Genomic DNA, 19,261 nt, shown 5'->3' on the forward strand with positions numbered 1-19,261 from the left:
ATTCTACTCAGGACCCATCCTTATTACCCTGTTTCGCTCTTATATTTATAACTACACTCAAATCCCAGCAGTCTGCAACAGGTGAGGTACAAAGTATGACTGATGAGGAGTTGCACTACACTCCAAAAGAACAACATGATTTTTCCAATTTATGCAGACATAAATTTGGGGAACATGTTTGTGGATAAATATGAAGAATAGAAGATAATGGTGGAAGGAATATAAAGTTTGGTCTGGCCACATTTATCGATATGGGCCTGCTATTCAGAGATTCTGCATTTAATATTGGAGCTCAGGGAGTTAGAAAGGGCTCTAATGGTTTGCTTGACCGTTAGGATGAAACATGGATCAAAAGATGACCTACACAAAATGAATCTGAAGTGCCAGAATTGCCTTGGTATATTATAGAGGAAGGCATCTAAAGGTTGTGGGAGATTGGAATTCTAGAGTGTATTGATCATGTAAGACATGCTCACCCACCCCTGGAGGGTCCGGAGAACACAACTTTTACTATGATTATGAGAAATAAATTTGTGAGAGGAGCCCCAACATCCTTGAATAGCTCTTGGGTCACTCTTCTCTGTGGGTCAGAAATTAAAGTGGGAATTACTACCACTTACTTGAAGAATCTAAATGCAATAGGGATATTTGGATCCCAGGTAGCAGGGGCCATGTGGCAATACTTAATCATCAAAAGCAAGATGCCATGGTTAGTATAATGGACTGTGGAGTCAAAGCAGTAGTAAGAAGAGTCTGACTTCCAGAGACCTTTAGTGTTGGCTAGTTGCTAATGGTGTCCTTAGAAGTGAAACAGATGACTAGTGTACTAAATACTTGCCTGATATATATAAGTAGGAGAATTCTAGGTCAAATGAACAGAAGTCTAACTTGAATCATAAAAAAACAATCATGGCCCTTTAACCAATTCTGAATTGAGCCAGTTACAGACCCAGAAATCCTTGAATGAAGGAGAGTCCAGTTCCCCTTGAGGAAGGACCCTCCTACACTACCAAAAGCACATACTGTTAATCTTTCTTCCAGCCTTCTCAAAGGGACTTACAACCTTTTACTGGGTTGACCTACATACTCAGCAATGAGAGAATCACCACACTGCTTCCCTAACCTGTGGAGTGAAGACTATTATGGTAGGAATGGTGAAGTGGATGCCTGTAGAACTTCCTTTACCTGGGAAGAGTAAACCAAAAGCAATACCACATTCCTAAGGGATTACAGAGATTTGTGCCACCATTAAAGACCCAAAAGATGCAGGGATGGTGATTTCCACCAAATCTTGACACAACTTGCCTATTTGGTCTGTGCAGAAGACAGAAGAGTATTGGGGAATGGCAGTGGATTACTGTAAACTTAGCCACGTGGTGATTCCAACTACAGTTGCTGTTCCAGATGTGGTTTCATTACTTGAGCAAATTAAAACAATCCCTTGTACATGATATATGGTATATAGAAACTTACGTAGCTAATGCTTTTTTTCAATACCTGATAGTAAGAGCCACCAGAAGTAGTTCTGCCACTTGGGCCATATGATCCAGTAGATTCAATAGTGCCTGAAGTGTCAGTAGCAGATAGGGATGCTATTTGAAACCTTTAGCAGACATCTATTGGTAAATCACAGTGGGAGCCATTAGGATTTGGAGCAAAGTTTTGCCATGCTCTATGAATAACTACTCTGTTTTTGATAAATACAGCTTTTCATTTGCTACAGGGCCCTAGTAGAGAATGAATGTTTAGCCGTGGGCCACCAAGTTACCATGCAGCCTGAGCTGCCCTTCATGAACTGGGTGATGTCTGAACCATCAAGCCATAATGTTGTGTGAGCACAGTAGCACTCCATCATCAAATGGAAGTGGTATAGTTGAAATCAGGCACAAACTACTCCTGAAGGCAAAAAGAGTTATTAGAGGAAGTGGACCAAATATCCAAGTTCCCTCATCTGGCTACACTACCTTCTTTCTGCCAGCACATACCTATGGCCTCATGGGGAGATCTTTATGATCAGCTGACAGAGAGGGAAAGACCCAGGTATGATTTACAGATGATTATGCATAATCAGTCATCAAAACCTGAAAGTATACTGCTATAGCACTGTGACCACTTTCTGGGATGTCCCTAAAGGATGGTAGTGAAAGGAAATCCTCCCAGAGGGCAGAACTTCAAGTAGTGCACCTGGTTGTTCATTTTGCTTGGAAGAAGTGGCCAGACTTGTGATTATATACTAATTCATGGGCTGTGGCCAAATGGTTTGTCTGGAGAGTCAGGGACTTAGAAGGAATATGATTGGAAAATTGGTAACAAAGAGGTATGGGGAAGAGGTATGTGGTTAGACCTCTCTGGATGGGAAAAAAAATGAAGATATTTATGTCCCAAATGAATGTTCACCAGAGGTGATCTCAGCAGAGGAGCATTTTATTACTAAGTGGATAAGATGAGCCATTCTGTCGATACTAGTCAGTCTCTTTCCCCAGCTACACTTGTCATCACCCAATGGTGGTAGGGACAGAGACTATGCATGGGTTCAGCGACATGGGCTTCCACTCACAAAGGCTGACCTGGCTACAGCCACAAATAACTAACTGCCTAATCTGCCAGCAGCAGAAACCAATATTGAGACCCAGATATGGTGCCATTCCCTCAGGTGATCAGCCAGCTAGCAGACAGCAGGTTGATTATACTGGCCTATGTCCATTATGTAAGAGACAATGTTTTGTTCTTACTGGCATAGATATTTACTCTGCATATGGATTTGCCTTCTCTGCACACAATGCTTCTGCCAAAACTACCATGCATGGACTTACAGAATGCCTTATCTACAATCATGGTATTCTATACAGCATTGCTTCTGATCAAGGGAACTTACAGCAAATTAGGTGAAGCAACAGGCCTATTTTCATGGTATTCACTCATCTTACTATGTTCCCTACCATCCTGTAGCGACCGGTTTGATAGAACAGTGGAATGGCCTTTTGAAGACTCATTTAGATTGCCAGATAGATGGCAATACCTTGTGGGCCTGAAGCATTATTCTACAGGAAGTGGTACATGTTCTAAATCAGTGTCCAATGTATTGTGCTAGTTCTCTCGTAACCAGGATTCATAGGTCCAGGAATCAAGGGATGGAATTGGCAGTGGCACTACTCACTGTTACTTCAAGTTATCCACTAGCAAAATAGTGCTTTCTATCCCCATAACCTTGTGCTCTACTGTTCCAAAGGGAGGAATGCTTCCACCAGAGGACACAACAATGATTCCAATGAACTGGTAGTTAGTATTGCCACCTGGCCACTTTGGGTTCCTCATGCCTTTGAATCAAGAAGCACAGAAGGTAGTTACTGTATTGGCTGGGATGATTGATCTTGATTTCCAAGAGGAAATTGGACCTTACAGCAAATTATGTGCAGCTGTAAGTGAAGGTAAGGAAGAGTATGTCTGGAATATAGGAGACCCACTAGGATATATCTTATTACTGTCATGGCCTATGGTTAAAGTCAATGGAAAACTAAAACGGCCTAATTCAGGCAGGATTACTAATGTCCCTGATCCTTTTATCAGTTTATCATTTTTTCTTTATATTATGCTTTTGTTTCATGTTTCAGGAAATATCCTTACCCCCAAATCATGAAGACATTCTCTTATGTTTTTTTCTAGAAATATTTATCATTTTAGAAGTTTTTATACTTAGATCTATGATCCATGTCAAATTAATTCTGTGTATTGGGTGATGAGTTATACATCCAGATTCATTTATATTTTCCCTTCCAATAATCATTAACCTGCTGAATAAGAGTGGTATCTTCATTATAAACAGATGGTAGTGTATGTGTAGAGCTATTTCTGGGTTCTTTTTTTCTATTCTCCCTCCCTCCTCCTCCTCCTCCTCCTCCCCTTCTTCTTCTTCATCATCATCACCAATAGCACTCTTCCTTAATTTTAATTTTATCATTGGTAGTGTAAGTCCTCCTGCTTTTTCATTCTTATTCATGTTTATGTTGTCTTTCTAGGTCTTTTGCATTTCTATATATATTTAAAATCAAATTGTCAATTACCACAAAAAACTTCTGGAATTTTTATTAGTATTTTATTAAATCTATAGCTCAAAATGGAAAGAAATGACATTTTATCTAAAGTGAGATTTCCAGGGGTGCCTGGGTGGCTCAGTTGGCTAAGGGTATGACTTTGGCTCAGATCATGATCTCACAGTTCATGAGTTTGAGTCTTGCATCAGTCTCTGTGCTGACAGCTCAGAGTCTGGATGCAGCTTCAGATTCTGTGTCTCCCTCTCGCTTTCTGCCCCTCCCTCGCTCATGCTCTGTCTTTCTCTCTCAAGAATAAACATTAAAAAAAAATTTAATAAAAATAAAGTGAGATTTCCATCCTTAAACATGCTATATTCTTCCATTTATTTAAGTCTTTAATTTTATCAACATGTTTTACAGTTTTCAGTATAGAGGATTTGCATATCTCTCATTAGATTTATCTGTAGATATTTGATATCTTAGTGCTACTTTCATTTGTATTTCTTTTTTCATTTCATTTCTATTTCAACTGGTTTTTGGTTGTAAAGAGAAATTTTTCTATTGTCCCTGTATCCAGTAAATTTGTAAAATTCACTTATTAATAATAATTACATACAGATATTTTTGGATTTTCTGCATATGAAATCATGTTGTTTGTCATTGTTGCTGCACTGTTGTTGTTTGCTTGCTCTTTTTCTCTAGCTAGTATCTTCAGTAAAATATTGAATAAAAATGGTAAAAACAATCTTTGCCTTGTTTCTAATCTTACAAGAAAAATGTTCACTATTTCATCATTAACGCTGGTGCTAGGTCCTTGGTAGATTCTCTTCACCCAGTTAAATATTTTTCCTCCTACTCCTAGTTTGCTGAGTTTTTGTCATGAAAGTGTGTTGAATTTTACCAATTTGTTTTCCTGTTTGTTGAGATGATCATATGGGCTTTCTTTTATTCTATTATTATAGCGCATTCTATTGACTGATTTTTAAATGTTAATTTTTTAACGTAAATAAATTATTGAGAGACCAAGAAAGACACAGCCTGAGCATGGGAGGGGCAGAGAGAGAGGGGTAGACACAGAATCTGAAGCAAGCTCCAGGCTCTGAGCTGTCAGCACAGAGCCCAATGCGGGGCTTGAACTCACAAACCCTGAGATCATGACCTGAGCCAAAGTCAGACACTTAACTGACTGAGCCACCCAGGCACCACGATTTTCAGATGTTAAAGCAATATTGAAATTCTATGACAAATCCCACTTGTTCAGGATATATATACATATATACACATACATATCATACATGTATATTATAACCTTATACACTATATACCTTAAATATAAATATATAGTTTTATTAGAACTTTTCCATCTATGATAATAACAGATATTAGCCTGTATTTTCTTTTTTGTATTCTTTGCCAGATATTGATATCAACGTTGAACTGAAATCATAAAATGGATTTAAAAGCATTCACTATTTCTATTCTCTAAAAGAATTCATTTGAGATTTATTTCTTCTGTATGTGTTTGGAGGAATTTATCTGTTATCCATCTATCTGGACCTGGAGTTTTCTTTATTAGATAGTTTTTAATTATAGAATTAACTTCTTTAATATATACAAGAATATTCAGATTTGTTTTACTGCTTGTGTAAATTCTAATGTTGTATTTCTCAAGGAATATATCCATTTTACGTAAGTTGTCAGAATGATTGGCATAAAGATGTTCACAATATTCTTTTGTCATCTTCCTAATATTTGTAGAATTTGATGTGAATTCTTTTTTATTTCTGATAATGTTAATATATGATTTTTGTCTTTTTATCTTCACTAGAGGTTTGTCTTTGCTTATCTTTGCTAGAGGTTTGGCAGTCTTATTAATCTTTTCAAATAACTATCCTTTGTCAATTTTCATGTGTGTATCTGTGTTAAATTTCAATAACACACTCCTTTATTACTTCATTTTTTCTGCATTCTTTAGGTTTAGCTTATGGCTATTGTTTCAGCTTCTAGAGATGGTGCCTTAGATCATTGATTTTCATTTTTTTTTTCTTTTCTGATGTCTGCATTTAGAACTGAAAATTGCCCTCAGAACATTGCTTTAGTTGTGTCTCACAAGCATTTTTTATTAGTATCTAACTAAAATGTTTTCTGGTTTATATTATACAGTAATTTCTTATTTGAATTTTGGGTTACTTAGAATTGATCCTTAACTGAGAAACTTTCAGAAATATTATGATGACTAATTTATAATTTAATTCCACTCTAGCCAAAGCACTAGTCTGATTTCAGGCTTTTGATTAGTGTTCTGGCCCAGTATATAGTCTATTTTGGTAACTAATCCAAGAGCACTTAAAAAGAATATGTACACTACAGTTGTTGAGTGTAGAGGTCTACATTTGTCAATTAGTTCAAGTTAGTTGATTATTTGTTATATTTTCTAAATCTTTACTAATTTTTCCTTCCTTGTTCTATAAATCCATGAGAAAAATGTATTAAAATCTCCAACTATGATTTTGTTTGTCTATTGTTTCTTTTAGTTCCATCAATTTTGACTTCATACATTTTGAAAGTATGCTATTAGACACAAATTTAACATTTATTTGTCTTCCTATTAAATTGTCCACTTTATTACCATTAAAACAGCCTTAATGACCAAAAATATTCTTACTTTATTTGGTGAAGGCAATGGAAACAAAAACAAACTTGAACTACTGGGACTTCATCAACATAAAAAGCTTCTGTCCAGCAAAAGAAACACTCAACAGAGCTAAAAAGCAGCCTACATAATGGGACAAGATATTTGCAAATGACATATCTGATAAAGGGTTAGTATTCAAAATCTATAAAAAAAAACTTATCAAACTCAACACCCAATAAACAAAGAACCCAGTTATGAAATGGGCAGAAGACACAAATAGACAATTTTCCAAAGAAGACATCCAAATGGCTAACAGACACATGAAAAAGATGCTCAACATCATTCATCATTACGGAAATACAGATCAAAACCACAATGAGATATCACCTCACACCTGTCTGAATAGCCAAAATTAACAATACAAGAAACAACAGGTGTTGGTGAGGATGCAAAGAAATGGGAACCCTCTGGCACTGTTGGTGGAAATGCAAACTGGTGCAGCCACTCTGGAGAATAGTATGGAGGCCCCTCAAAAAACTAAAAATAGAACTACCCTACAATCCAACAATTGCACTATTAGTTATTTACCCAAAGGATACAAAAATACACATTCAAAGGGGTGCATGCACTCCAAGGTTTGTAGCAGCATTATCAACAATAGCCAAACTATGGAGAAAGCCCAAATGTCCATTGACTGATGAATAGATAAATAAGATGTGATACACACACACACACACACACACACACACACACACAGAGTGGAATATTCCTCAGCCATCAAAAAGAATGAAATCTTGACATTTGCAATGATGGGTGGGAGTGGGGGAAGAGAAGAGAGGGAAACAAACCACAAGAGACTCTTAATGATAGAGAACAAATAGAAGTTTGATGGAGGGAGGTGGTGGGAGATGGGCCGCATGGGTAATGGGTATTAAGTAGGGCACTTGTGATGAACACTGGGATTGTATGTAACTGATGAATCACTGAATTCTACTCCTGAAATCAATATTGCACTGTATATTAACTAAGTAAAATTTAAGAAAAAAATAATAAAATAAAATAAAATAAAATAAAATAAAATAAAATAAATAAAATAGACTTTATCTACATCTGTGCTACTGGAACAAGGCCATTGGGGTCTTGTGGCATTATTTGATTAAATGGAGTCAGAATGATGCAGAAAATAGTAAAATTAAATTTTCAAAAGGAAAACCCCCAAATTTAAAAAGCCCTCATAAAAAATTTTAAGAGAAAGCCATTAGATTTAGGCCAATGAAAATTTCCAGGGGGAGAAAAAAGCAAAAGATTCATCTAGATAGTAAGCCAATAAAACTCATTCCTATTAGAAAAAAAATTGGCTTTGTCTGATTTAATAAGGCTTTAATAACCCTCTTTTTGTTAGTACTTCTATGATATATATTTTTAAATTTTATTGTTTCCTACCCACCTTTCCATTTATTTATATAATATGCTCCTATAAATATCAATGATTGTGGTTTTTAAATCCAGTTTGACAATGTTTGCCTTACTAATTGTATTTCTTAGTCCATTTAAAGTCAATGTATTTACCAATATATTTTAGATAGCTTTAAGATTAATATATTTTTATTTGTATCATCTAGTTTTATCCTTTCCTTATTTTATTTTAAATCAAATATTTTAAGTTATTATATTGTTTACTGAGTTATAGTTTGGCTGTTCCTTTCAGCACTTTAAAGATATTCCATTCTCTATGTTGAAAAGGCTGTCATTAATCTTATTGTTGCTCCTTTAAAGATAATGGGGTTTTTTTTTCTGAACCTTTTAAGATTTTTCTTTTTATCTTTGGTTTTTAGCAGATTAACTATGATGTGCCTGGTGTGTTTTCCTTTGTATTTATCTTCCTTATAATTCATTGAGCATCTTGAATCTGTGGAATATCTTCTACCAGTTTAGAAAATTTCTCTGACGTTATCTCTTCCAATATTGCTTCTGCCCATTCATTGTCTCTGCCCTGTTTGGGGCTCCAATTATATGTTCTGTTAGACCTTTTTGTTTGTGTTCCACATGTCTCTCTTGTTCCATTCCTTTCTTTTCCCCTTTCTTTTTTGATTCTGCACTTCAGCTTTGGATATTTCTTATTATCCTGGCTTCTGGTTCCCTAGCTCTGTCTTCTGCCATGTCCAGTGTGCTCTTCAATATATTTTTCTGCTAGAAATGTAGTTGTGCTCTTTGAAGGTTGTAAGTTTAGCTCTTCAGGCTCCTTGCCCCGTATAGTTTCAAAATCTGGCAAATGCCTTGAGGAAAAGGAAGGTTGTGTATTTGAGGAGGCCCCAATCTCCTTAAAGATTATGGGGTATTTCCCTCTGCCTCTTGGTATTTTCCAAGCAACTGCCTACCTTCCCAGCCTCATGTGCACAGCCCCAAACTTGGAAAAATACCCTGTGGCAAGAACTTATAATTTATTTGGGGCTCCTTGAGTTTCCAACCCGTCACACCAGCTCTGTGTGATCCCTAAAGCTTCCTGACTTCTGTTTCCCAGTATTGTCCATCTGAGGGGGCCAGGATTAAACATAGGACTGGTCTTAGAATTAATAAATGCCTCCAGAGTAGAAAACCACTGGCAGTGACCAGTTTTCCTCAGAAGGGCTCCATTCTCTCTGAAATCCAAATTATTTTATTCTTTTTGCTAACATGATCTCCAAAGTATTTTAAAATACACTTTTATAATGTGTCTGACTTTTTAAAGTTGGACTGCTATCATCTAATCCAGAAGTAGATTCAAAAATCTATTCTTATTTCCCCTTTTTTCTTACTTAAAAAGTGTACACACACGTGTGCACACATATTAACCTTAAAAAATGCCTCCACCCACAAGACCCCTGCTCCTTGATATTCATGTTTTTGTACAGTTTCTTTGTCCTTTGAATATGGCTGGACTGTATGAACACAATGCTAGTTTATAAAAGACATCACAGCCTCTGCTTTGGTCTTTCAGATTGCTTGATCTTGAGGAAGTTGGAGAACATCCAAGCAGTCCTGTAGAGAAGTATACATAAACAGTAACAGGCCTTCCACCAACAGCCAGTATCAACCTGCCAGCCATGTTGAAAGCAGATCTTCCTGCCCCAGAAAAGACTACATGAGTGTAGTACCAGTTAACATTGTGGCTGCAACTCCATGACAGACCCTAAGCCAGAACCAACCAATTAAGCTTCTCCCAAATTTCTGACTCACATAAAAGCACAGAATAGAACAGTAGTTACCAGGAGCTGGAGGAAGGGGAAAATGGGGAACTGTTGTTCCAATGGATGGAGTTTCAGTTATGTAGGATAGGATCTCCTGTACAACAAAAGGCCTATTGTCAACAATACTGTATTGTGCATTACAAATTGTGTTAATAGGGTATATCTCACGTTAAGTTTTTACCACAAAAACAAACAAGAAACAAAGGGACACAAGGAAGTTTTTGGAAGTGATGGACTTACAAGGCTATGCTTATGTCCAGACTCATCAACTGTACACATGAAGTATGAGCAGTTTTATATATATATATATATATATATATATATATATATATATATCAATAAGGTTGTTTTAAAAAAAGAGCCAAGACGGGGTGCCTGGGTGGCTCAATTGGTTAAACATTTGACTTCGGCTCAGGTCATGACCTCACAGCTCGTGGGTTTGAGCCCTGCATCAGGCTCTGTGCTGACAGCTCAGAGCCTGAAGCCTGCCTCAGATTCTATGTCTCCCTCTCCCATTGTCGGCCCCTCCCCCATAAAATAAATAAACATTATTTTTTTTAAAAAAGAGCCAAGACAATAAATATTTATTGTTGCTTCAAGCCACTAAGTTTAGGAATAATTTGTTATGAGGCAATAGATAAATTATATTACGTGTATGTATACACATTCTTTGCACTTTTAAAAAATTTAATGATACATCCTAGAAATTATTCCATATGATTTCAAGATCTTCTTCATTTTTAACAGCTTACAGTGTTATATTGTGTAGTTTATTGAACCATCTCTTTTGAGTGTGCAAATCCCAATATTTTGCTATCAGAAATAATACCAAAATTAATAACATTGTGCATGTTTGTGTTGTCAGAGGCGTAGCTTCATGGTAAATCCATAGAGAAGATTGCAGCTTCAATGTGTAATGTATTCTAGTTTTGTTAGATGTTACTGGATTTCACTCTATAGGGTTGTACCATTTTTACTCCCACTGGGAATATATGAGCGTGCCTATTTCCCCATGGTCTTACCAACAGAGTGTTTTATCAAGTTTTAGAACTTTTGTCAATTAGATAAATGAGAAACAGTATCCCTGTGTAATTTAATTTTCCTTTCTGTAACTATCAGAAAAATAGAGCATCTATTCATTTGTCAAGAGCTATTAATATTTTTGTGAACTGTTCACATGCCTTACCATTTACCTTTTGAATGTTTAATTCTTTTACTTGATTCTTGAGTTCTTTGTACATTACATATATTAGCTCTCTGTCTATGAGGGAAAATACTTCCTCCCAGTTTATCCTTTTTCATTTTGGTCTTGCTTATGCACTTTTTATTTCATTTTTATTTTGCTTTACATGATCTTTTAGCCATGTAAAAATTTTGTAATTTTTATGCAGTCAAATTTATTAATTTTTAAGTGCATCTGGATTTTGAGTCATAGTAAAAATAGTTTTTCTTACACTCCAAATTATGTAGGAATTTATCCATATTTTTCCTAGCACTTGTGAGAATAATTTTTTTACATTTAGGCCTCCAATCTTTTAAGAGTTTATTATCAGTTTACCCTATGTATCAGTTATAAATACATTACAAATAATAAATACATTATAATAAATACATTAAAAGTCAACCATAGAATGTCAGTGCATAAAACAATAAGTGTTTGTTCCTTATCTATCTGCAATTGGTTAGGTGTCAACTACATACCTCTCCTGACTCACCCAAATAGCTGGGGACGAGTTGATCTGCTCTGGCTTCTAACATCGGCTGGATTCAACTAGAGCAATTAGAGCAATGGGGCAATTATGTCTCATAATCTCATAAAGGCTACCAAGGGCATGTTCTCATGGCAATGGCAGAAACACAATAGAGAAGCCCTAAAGCAGGATCATTCAAGTTTTTGTGCATTATCTGCTGATATCCATCTCATTGGCCAAAGCAAGATACCTGATCAGTTCCAGAGTTCAAGAAGGAAGGCACTAGAAAACTATATGGCAAAGGGTCTGAACACAAGAAGGGATAAAGAATGGAGGACATCTACTACATCCTGGAGTCTCCTAGATTCAGTTCATTCTAGACCTCCTCTTATCATATTGGGCTACTTGAAAGTCTTTATGAGTCTCTCCATTTCCTCATCTCCCAGTTAACCTAGTCCACTGCAATTTGGATTCTTCTTCCAATCTTTCCATTAGACCTGTTTCAACAAGGTTGTCAATAAACTGTAAATTGACAAATCAATGTGCATTTTTTGGTTCCTATCTTACGTAACAGAATCTGCTAGTTGAGCATAAATCTAAGTCCTACATTTTGTAGGCAGATCATGTTAGTACCAGATATCTTCTGATTGCCCTCAAGATCCATTATTCACCCCTCTCCTCACTCCTCTCTTCTACTATATGGATTCCTGTATCCTGTGACTTCTAGTTGGCTCCAGCCTGTGGAAATCCTTGTCAGGATATTGGAGGGAGAAAGGAAAATGAGATCATGGTATTTATTCCCTTGGTTCCATACCTGTGAGGACATCTGGAGGTTGCTGTCTCCCTTTTCATTGCTCTCTCAAGGTGGCCTGCTCCATAAGACACCTTCTCTTCCCAATTATGGTGACCTCTCTTTCTCTTCTTGCCTTCAGGCATAGGATGGTGTCAGTCAGCTACTAATTGCCCCGGTGCCTGAACTACCTCACTGTGGTCTTCCTACATCCCTCCCACACTTATAAAAATAACCGCTGTATAAGTAAACCTTCCTGTAATTATGTGTTTCTTGTTAGAACTCTAATTGATACAGTGTAGCATCATTCATTGCTTCCCTCTCCATCTCAGTATATGCTTTTACATTTAGGACTCAGAGGCCGCTCCTTCTATTCATCTAATCACATCCAATAATTAATATTGAGGCAGAGAGGGAGAAAATGGAGAGTCCCTGATCCCTACACTTTGAAATTTTAGGAATTGAGGCATCCTCATGGGAAACAAAAACTCCTAAAACAGAAAGAACTAGCACTCCATGTATGCAATATGTGGCTGTCTCTAGACTATGGACCACAGCACTCATGTTTGCCTCCTTCCTGCTTATTTGGCAAATGAGACATGGATGATTTCAATGGGAAGTTAATGTGATTTCACCCCATCTTGTGAAGACATATTATATTTTGACTCTATTGACCATTTCCTCCTTGAGACTCTCTACTCCCTGGTTCTTTTCCCCTTTATGATATGTCATTTTAGGTCCTCTTTTCTCTGCCTTCCCTTACAGGTTGGTGTTTCCCAATATTCTATTCTTGGACCCCCGATCATCCCCTTTGCCACGTTCTCACAAACAATCTTGACCACTTTCAAGATTTAACATTAGACTCCATTTCTTCCTCTGCAAAATGTTGACTTAGGTACAAGTGTTGGGAAAATCCCAGGAGCAGGAGAGGAACTTGGTGGGCCCTGGAGGACTCTTGGTGTACAAAGATACCTGAGCCCCAGGGAGGGGAAGTGATAATAGCCCATGAGTCTGTGCCTGTTCTCTCAGTCCTGCAAGGAGCAGAGGAAGAGCTGAACAATTGAGCTGAGTCTTCTCTCTCCCCAAGCCCAGAAGAATAAGAGATGATCAGGGAGCTGAGAGGCTTCATTTGGTGTCTTGAAAGAGGGTTGAAAACTCCCTGCTGCTATGTTGCTGTCAAAAGGAGTCAAAAATTGGATTTGCAGATAGGCATGGTCTAGACACTATATCACCTATAAACCCATATAAGAAAAACACTTGAGGAAAGTCTTTACTGTCAAAAAAAATTTTTTTAAGTCAAAGACTTCAATGTAGAATAATGTAGTGAGTAATAAATACACACAAATTCCTATATATGTACATGTGTGCATTCCAAGATATCATTTTGGCTAAATATGCACATATAGTCAAATGTGCATTGAAAATGAGCATCTGAGAATATATAATCTAAGAAATAAGGATTCTTAAAACAGAGGAGACCTATTGCAGGATAAAGTCTAATAATAGCTTAGAGTTAAATGTATTAAACTCTCTTAGCAAAACCTAAGTATCAGGATGGGAAAATAGAAGTAAAAATATTTGAAGCTATCATTTCAGGTTGGGGAAAAGGAAAGTAGGGAAGCAAAAATGTTCTAAAGTCTCATCTTAAGCAGGAGTAGGAAGCAGCCAGATAATAATCTTGGTGGGTGGGGGGGCGGGAAATTGGCATTTACCACCATTTAATAGTGGTGAAGGATAGACCCAGTTGAGTACTAGGGAAAGGAACATAATCATTAATAGAAAAAGATGTGATGCACACACACACACACACAGACACACTGGAATATTACTCAGCCATCAAAAAGAATGAAATCTTGCCATTTGCAATCATGTGGATGGAGCTAGAGTGCATTATGCTAAGTGAAATAAGTCAGGGGGTGCCTGGTGGCTCAGTCAGTTAAGCATCCAACTCTTGATTTCAGCTCAGGTCATGATCTCACGGTTGTGAAATCGAGCCCCATGTCAGTCTTTGCACTGAGCATGGAGCCTGTTTGGGATTCTCTCTCTCCCCCTCTTTCTGCCCCTCCCCCATGTTCTCTCTCTCTCAAAATAAATAAACATTTTTAAAAATTTAAAGAAAATAAGTCAGTCAGCGAAAGACAAATATCATATTATTTCACTCATATGTGGAATTTAAGAAACAAAACAGATGAACATATGGGAAGGAAAAAAGAGAGAGAGGGAAGCAAACCATAAGAGACACTTAACGATAGAGAACAAACTGAGGGTTGATGTATGGAGGTGGGTGGGGGATGGGCTAGATGATTGATGGGTATTAAGGACGGCACTTGTTATGATGAGCACTGGGTGCTATATGTAAGTGATGAATCACTAAATTCTACTCCTGAAACCAATATTACACTATATGTTAACTAACTAGAATTTAAATAAAAGCTTGAAAAAAATAATAATCTCCCAAATTTAATAAAAGGGCAAAATAACAATAAATAGCAACCGAAAAATACATAGCAAACAAGCAAAAATAAAGAAAAAGAAAAAGAAAACCCAGCAGACCACAAAATAAAATTAATAAAAAATACAAAATAAGATAGAATCCTATAAAAAGTGTAACAGTTGTTATTCAATGTGAATGAAATGAATATTCCTTGGAAAAACAGACACCATTAGATTGAGTTAAGTAACATAGTTATAGGGGTGCCTGGGTGGCTCATTCGATTGGATGTCAGACTCTTGACTTCAGCTCAGGTCACAATATCATGATTTGTGGGTTCTAACATGCATCAGGCTCTGCACTGACAGCATGGAGCCTGCTTGGGATTCTCCCTTTCCCTCTCTGTCCCTCCCAGGCTTGCACAGGCACCTGCTTGTTCTCTCTCTTTCTCAAAAACAAATTTTAAAAAACATTAAAAGAAAATAAAAATATGTATAAATAGGCTCTTTAGAAGAAAAGAAACAGCATAGTTTAAACAAAAACTAAGAAAAATTGGAGACTGTCAGTGTTGGTACAAAGGCTGACTAGATGACCTAGAAAGCTTCCTGCCTCAAAAAATCTAGAATGCTGGATGAAATAAAGAACGTATACTTCTGAAAGCAGAGCTGCGTTCATAAGAAAAAGTACTGGTAATTGCCAGTAGCCAAAAACTAAAGGGAATTGGAAACTAGAATCCTAAGCCTAAACTGATTCTATGGTTGACCTGAGTGGGGCTGGGTGGGGTGGGGGTGATGTGGAGGGAAAGGCCCAATCCTGTAAGTAAAGAGCTGAGGTTTTAACACCTGGGGACAAGATCTGAGCCATAATTCTGCAGAAGGCAAAGTGTTGGTCCTGACATACCACATAGAGCCAGAACCCCTGCAGAACCACATCCTCAGTGAAAAGAACAATCAGAAAAATCCAGCCACCAACACCAGGAGACAGAGATACTTGTCTGTCTCAGTCTGTGGTTCACATTTATTTAAGCTTTCTCTCATGTCTTCAATTAAATTTTACCATTTCATCTATAAAGGTTAGATTTATTCCTGTGTATATTATTTTGTTGTTGTCATCACTCTTATAAAAGTAACTTTAAAATTACATTTTCTGTTGCTAGTATAAAGAAACAGCTCTCATCTTAAATCCAGCAATCTCACTTAGTTCTCTTACTATTTCTAATAGTTTGTCCATAGATGTGCACAGATTTTTTTATGTAGCTATTCACATTATTTGAAAACAATGAAAATACTGTTTTACTTTCTAATTTTTAAATCTCTTCTTTTTTACTTTTTTCAACTATAACTGGTTGGATTTCCAGTACAATATTTCATAATATAATGGATGTGTTATTTCTTTTCTTATTCTAGGCTTTAAAAGGATGCTTCTAATGTTTCACCATTGATAATAATACCTTCTACGGGTTTTTGGTAAACATTCTGTTCTCAAAATGCATGATCAATCACCAGCCCCAGCCTGGAGAAGACAGCCACTGGTGAGCCTCTCACCCATGCTGCTGTGCTTTTCACCAACACATCCTTCTCTCCTAGGTAAATGGAGGGAGAGTCCTCCAACCCTCACAGTCAGCTGGTGGGTTTCCTGGTTCTATACAGTGGTCCATAGTAGCATGCCTACTTCTCCAAACCTTTTGACCCCTTCTTCCACAGGGAGTTCTGACATATCTATTTCACTTCATGGGGCCATCACATTCATCTAGTTTTCAAGATTATTCCATAAGCTACTAGAATCACTTTTCAGGGCTCTTGCAGGATTGTGAAGTCCTATGTCATAGGAGAGTGCTCCCATGTCAACAAATTCTCCTGCAAAGAGTTTTATGTTCTAGCTCACAGGATCTACTTGCAGGCACACTCTCCCAGCCCCTGCAGGGCACATTAGCCAGGTCCCAGTGAAATCCCTATCTTCTCAGCAGACGCAACAGTTGCCCAGTGGGGTCACATGGAGGTTTGACTCTCATTCTTTTTCTAATGATAAGAAAGGAAGAATAAGGTACCTACTAAGGAAGTCAAGAATTTCTACTTGTAAGACACCTGCCTCGTTTGAGACATCTGCATATTCTTCAAGCAAGGAGGGGCTTCTATCTTCCAGCAAGAGGAAATAGCCATTTCTGTTTCAGAGGAAAGTGGAGGTTCAGGGTTTTCCATTGTATTCATCTATATATTCTCATTCTGGATCTCAGGGGCTCAAATCTGTGACTTTGGCACAGGAGACTCATTAAGCTGAAATTCAGCCTTCTCCAAAATTCTTCCCATCTCACAATTAAGTCCTGGGTCTTGTCTTCAGTTTTGTTTGCCCTTCTGTTGCAGGAGATGAAGTCTTTTTCTAGGTGCAAAGGAAGCACTTTGACTCATACTTTGCTTTAAACTGGTGATTGGTGGCCCTGATCCTGCATTTTCTCTCTTTAAGCCATCAATAGCATTCTGCAACAGCCACTCAATTTCACATTCTTATAAGTATTAGCTTCCCAATATCTCTCAAATAGAAGATATTCTATGAACCAGTTTATCCTCTTCACCTGAACCCTGCCTCTGTTCAGCATAGGTGATATCTTAACAATTTACACTGTTGGCACATGCCTGGGGTTGAGGGGGCTCTTAGCACTGTATCCAGCACCATGATGGGGTCCTATTGCCAGCAAGATGGTAAGTGACCCAATGCCAGAATGTCATCCTTAGATTCTCCAGGCAGCAGGTCTTAGACTGGGTTCCCTATGTTCAGAGTCTAAGGCAAGCAATTGGGTGTATGTGATATGTGATATAAATACTCTTAGGGAAAAAACACACACACACATAAGGGGTTAAGAAAAGCTAGACCGATTTGGCAAAAGAGGAATGTAGTCTCAGCTGAATTCTAGTCTTGCACCGATCCATGGAGATCACCAAAGAGGTCCCCCCTCTTAAGGAAAGTGGGTGGTCTTTTGTATCCCTGTGTCAGTCACTGTTAGTCATTGGCTGTGAGTCACCTCACAGGGAGGGGAATATAACCTCTTGGCAATAAGTCTTGTGTCAGTCAAGAGCACTTCTCCGGCAACAGGGAACTTGAGCCATTAGCTGCCACCACCAGTGAAGCTGGAGGATGGATGCACCTGTCCAGTACAGAGGATCCAGGTAGAACATTATAGCACCCACTGTGCTCCTAAACCTTTAAACAATGTCCTGGGAAACTTCCACTTAGTGGTCAGCAAATTATCCCATGTTATCAGAACTTTCCTTCTGCCTCCTAGCCCTATTTTAGTCAATAGCCCACTTCAGCTTGGACTGCTGTCTCCACCGTTCCACTGAGGCTGCCCTTGTTAACACCATCAATTACATGTCTCTATGCTGCCCAAACCTGTAGTCACTTCTCTGTATTTACCTTACTGTTCTTCACTCAGTGGCTTTTAGTCTATCTCCCTACTTCCTAGGATTTAAACACCATCTGTCTGAGAATGATCGCCCAATCCAGATCTCTGGTCCTTGTCTCCCTCTGGAATTCCAGACTCATATATCCAGTTGCTTACTGACATGTCCAGTTGAATGTTTAATAATCATGAGATATTACAAACTCTTGATTTCCCTCCTCTTCATATCTCCTCCTCCTCTGTCTTCTCATTCTCACTCAGGTAAAAAAAAAAATTAGGAGTCATCCTCAACTCTTCTATTTCCCTCACCTTCCACATTAGATCTTTCAACAAGCCTGTCAGCCCACCCTACAAACATATCCCAAATTGGCCTTATTTCTTTCCATCTGTACTATGCCATAATCTAAAACACCATCTTCTCAACTTTGGACTACATGCGTGGACTTTTCCCTGCTTCTGCCCTTGCCCTTCTACAACCCACTCTCCACCAGCAGTGGAGGGATCTTTTTAAGGCACAAATCAGAGCATGCCTTTTCCCAGCCTAAAACTCTCCAATGAGTTTCCATCACCAAAAGACAAAATCTAATTCCTTATTCAGGTTTGCAAAGCCATGTAATATCTCTCCAGCCTTATCTTCTGCCTCTCTGCCACTCTTTCCTGCACACTCACATCTCATTTCTCTTTGTTCCACAGACATACCAAACTCATTCCTGCCTTAGGGTCTTTGCATGAACTGCATCTTCTACCCACAATGCTCTTTTCTGGCTGGTCCCTTCTTATCACCAATGAGACAAGACTCAAATGTTACTTTGGAGAGGTCTTCCCTAACCACCCAGTCTAAAGCAGCCAATGAGTCATTCTCTTTGCATAATGCCCACTACAATTTAACGTTGATGGATTAAGTGATTGGCTGATTGGCTGACTCCCTACCCCAGAATGTAAGTTGTGGCAAAGCAGAGACTCTATCTATTGGTTCCAGACCATTTCTCTCCTTTAAACCTAATCATTTGAGATGTGTGCCTTGCAAATCTACCACTACTTCCCTCTTGTTGTTGCTCACAT

The sequence above is a fragment of the Lynx canadensis genome, chromosome D1 (assembly GCF_007474595.2).
Source record: "Lynx canadensis isolate LIC74 chromosome D1, mLynCan4.pri.v2, whole genome shotgun sequence".
Taxonomy (NCBI): domain Eukaryota; kingdom Metazoa; phylum Chordata; class Mammalia; order Carnivora; family Felidae; genus Lynx; species Lynx canadensis.